Genomic DNA, 4,081 nt, shown 5'->3' on the forward strand with positions numbered 1-4,081 from the left:
TAGGGAAACTAAGGGAATAGTGTAGGAATGTAGGGTCACTATCAGATAAGCTGTGTCTACCCTAATCTCAAATGGATCTGGGGAGGGAACAGTCTGGGAACCCAGAAAGAGAGTGTAAAGGAGATAACTGAGAAGATCAGTGAGCAACTCTCAGGGCCCTAGGTGATCTCAGGAGCTAGAGAAATAAATATCAGACCTCACACTTCTCTCTTCCTCCAGTCTCTTGCTTGGGTTTCCTATTGGAAGAACCCAAAAGGAAAGCAGAAAAAATAGAAGTCTGTGGACATAATTCGTATAGCTTCAGGGCAAAGATCAGAGGAGACAAGTGGGAGAGTGGATTTGGCTGGCTAAAGAGAAGACATCCAGCTAGAGGGAAGAATTAAAAGTGGAAGTGAAGAGCTATAATTCAAGTAGCAATATTTCATACACATACAACATAATTATAAATATTTGTATATATTATACTTATATATAAGTATATATATGTGCGTATGTATATATTATATATATATATATAGAGAGAGAGAGAGAGAGAGAGAATTAATTTCAATCAGTAATTAATGAGGCTGTTCTCTCAAGTTTAGTGATCAAGGAGTCAAGGAGTTCAATCTAAATATTAATATTTATTCTATATAAATATTTACCAACATTTTAGCAACATATTTTCTAGGATATCCACAGTTCTTTTACTTAGCAAAAGCATGGCACATGATTATTGTTTTTAAGGAACTAAACATTGAAAAGGGAAGCACTATAAAGCTGTTGTTATTTTCAATTTTTCATAGACAATTCAGATGTTCTGGGAACTTTCTAAACAATAAATTACAGATAGGATTAGATTGGGGACCATTCTGATCACTAATAAACAGGTATAAATTTAACACAGACAAAAGTGGGTTTACCCTGGAATGGAAATGACCAGGTTTTCACAAGACAGTTCAGGAGAAACCCCCAGGTCAGAGTAGGAAGAGCAGAGGAGGCAGCAGGAAGGGTGGGGCAGCAGGCAGCGAGGGGGCAATAGTCAGATAGGAGCAAATAGAGGACTTTGAGAGTTCCTCTGTTGCCCTAGGAGTAAAGCACTTGCTTATAGTAATGGAAGACTTGTGTAGTACAACTGGTGGGGGGGCAGAGTGAGGGCAGGCAACCAGAGCTATTGAATCATACATGAAAAGGGGCAGCACCTTAATTTAGGGCTGGGAAAATAACCACAAAGAGCAAGAAAAAACAGGCTCAACGACAGAGAGACTTTGCTTAATAAGGTCAACTCTTCTGGGAAACTCTTTTCCGATGAAGAGCAGATTTGGTACTTGAAAGCTAAAGCTAATACAGGGATTGGATGGATTAGCTCAAGATAGTCCCCTAGAGATTTCCCTGGCAGTCTAGTCAGTGGTTAAGACTCTGCATTCCCAATGCAGGAGGCATGAGTTTGATCCCTGGTCGAGGAACTAAGATCCTGCGTGCCACACGGTGCGGTCAAAAAAAAAAAAAAAGATAGTCCCTTTGAATTCAGAGGAAAAGTCAAAGAAATGAGGAAGATGAGCAAAAATGATAAGTCTAACAGCTTTGCTTTGTCTACACTAGAAATAACATAAGCCTAAAATGGAGTAGAGGAGAAACAATTAGCAAAGGGAGATTTAAAGCTAATTTCCCTAAGCTAAAAAGGCATATATCCATAACTGTATAAAGGATCTACCAAGTACTGGGAAAATTAATATAGAGATACACATAGACACAACCTCATGACATTTCTGGATTTCAGAAATATTGGACAAATTCTATAAGCATTCAAGTTGAAGAGGAAAAGCCACAAGGAAAAAAGTCAATAACAACAGCATAGATTTCTCTTCTGCAACACTAAGTGCCAGAAGGTGAAGGAGGAACACTTCTATTGAAGACTTTTGTTTGTTTTTTTGCGGTACGCGGGCCTCTCACTGCTGTGGCCTCTCCCGTTGCGGAGCACAGGCTCCGGACGCGCAGGCTCAGCGGCCATGGCTCACGAGCCCAGCCGCTCCGCGGCATGTGGGATCCTCTCAGACCGGGGCCTGAACCCGTGTCCCCTGGATCGGCAGGCGGACTCTCAACCACTGCGCCACCAGGGAAGCCCTATTGAAGACTTTTGAATTTTGAGGGTGAGAAAATGACCTAAGAATTTTACTTTCAGGCAAATTTTTTTTGGTGAAGACAACAGGAAGCCATTGTTAGGCAGGAAGCATGTCATCAGGCTATGTGTACTCAATCATTCTGTCCTCCAGCTGACCTCGAAACTATGGAGGTAGGGGTCTGGGCATGATACTGTATATGAGAAATGGCAGTGAGCACTACAACTTCAGTCCTTTCTAAATGATCATCATTTGTATGGTTATGAAACAATGCAATGAACAAAAATAAATTTTCAAATAAAAATCTATACTGTAAAAAACAAAAATATGAATCAACAACAACAAAATACCCTGAGTATTGTCACTACATTTCTGCTGTAGGAGGGTTCAGAGGGATAAAAGTTCCAAATCTGTTCAAGGGGAGATGAGTAAATGGATATGTAGGTAGGAAAGATGGTATTCAAATATTTAGTTTAAAAATTTAAAGGCAACTGCTAGCAGAATGAAAGTGGAATTATAAACTCCACATTTCTAGAGCGAAAAAGGGAACAGCGACAAACTTGAGAACTATTGTGAAATAAAGGGGTTTTGTTTGTTTGTTTAGGTTAATAGGAAGTATATATAAGATAAAAACAAGATTAAAAATACCACAGTGCATAAATTTGGATGGGTTAAAATTCTAGTAAAGGGTAGTTATTCTTATATGGTGTCAAAGGAGTGAACTACAAGCTGTGTACCAGATATATACCCCCAATAAAATGACATTTAAAGATATATAGTAAAACTATATCAGTCATATAGAAATAGACAAATAATTGGTGGCAATATTAATATCGAGGATGAAATTGACAAGAAAAAGAGCAAAAGAAGTTACTTTATTTTGATAAATTATTATTCACAATATAAATGAATAATCTCTACATTGGGTATGAAAGTAGGCTTAAAACAAAAAGTCAGTTGGGAAACAGTTCTCCATAGGTTTTTAACATTTCTGCACGTCTTTTGAGCAGAGTTACTTAGTTCTCCTTTTTTCAAGGATGTTTGTAAAGCAAGCAGTCTTGGAAGATAGAGCTAGTGTTTACTGTTCCCTGTAAAAGATTCAGAGTCTCTAAGCCCAGCATTCCCAGTTTATAAAGCAGCTCACTGTGTGCATGTGTCATCTGGACTTTGTGTCACCCTGAGGGATTTAGGGCAAAATGCTGATATTCTGGCTGCTGCTGTTTCTGTGAAAAATAAATTGTGCTTTATCTCTGACCCAGGAGTCTCATGTCTTTTACTATCATTTATGAACTTGTGGCACCAAACTTGTTACCTTGCAATTAGGACAGCATTTCAGATACTTCACAGTTCTTGATACAGATAACCTTAGAAATGGAAAACAAAAAAAGGAGAAATGAGCCAAGAGGTACAAAATGCTGTTTCTCTTCTCTTTCCAGGAACACTGGGTGATTGATTGCAATTCTCCATCCTCTTGAAGTGAGGCAGGATTATGTAGCATGCTTTGTCCAATGTAATGCAAATAAAATTGTCTTGTGTCACTTTTGAGCATTAAAGGAATGAAAGATTCTGATTCTACTAACTAGATATTCTAATAAATAGAAAAAGAATGAATGCTCCCCAATTCATGAGGCCAGTGTATCCTTGATATCAAAATTTGACAAGGATAGTACAAGAAAGAAAATGATAGGCCAATTTCACTATGAATATAGATGCAAAAATCCTAAACAAAATATTAGCAAATAGGGGGTATAGCTCAGTGGTAGAGCATTTGACTGAAAAATATTAGCAAACCAAATCCAAAAAGTGTATTAAAAGATAAAAGCATATGGTTTTTCCCAGATGTTCTTCATGTGCTTTTTCAGTTCTACCTTCTGCCCTTCTCTTCTCTTCTTTGTGCCCTTGGAGGCTGATATTTATGCAGTGCATCAATGAGTGTGTAATATTCCTCAGTTGGGTTTGGTCAATAGGAAGCATCAGCAGGA

The sequence above is a fragment of the Lipotes vexillifer genome, unplaced genomic scaffold, assembly GCF_000442215.2.
Source record: "Lipotes vexillifer unplaced genomic scaffold, Lipotes_vexillifer_v1.1 scaffold618, whole genome shotgun sequence".
NCBI classification, from domain to species: domain Eukaryota; kingdom Metazoa; phylum Chordata; class Mammalia; order Artiodactyla; family Lipotidae; genus Lipotes; species Lipotes vexillifer.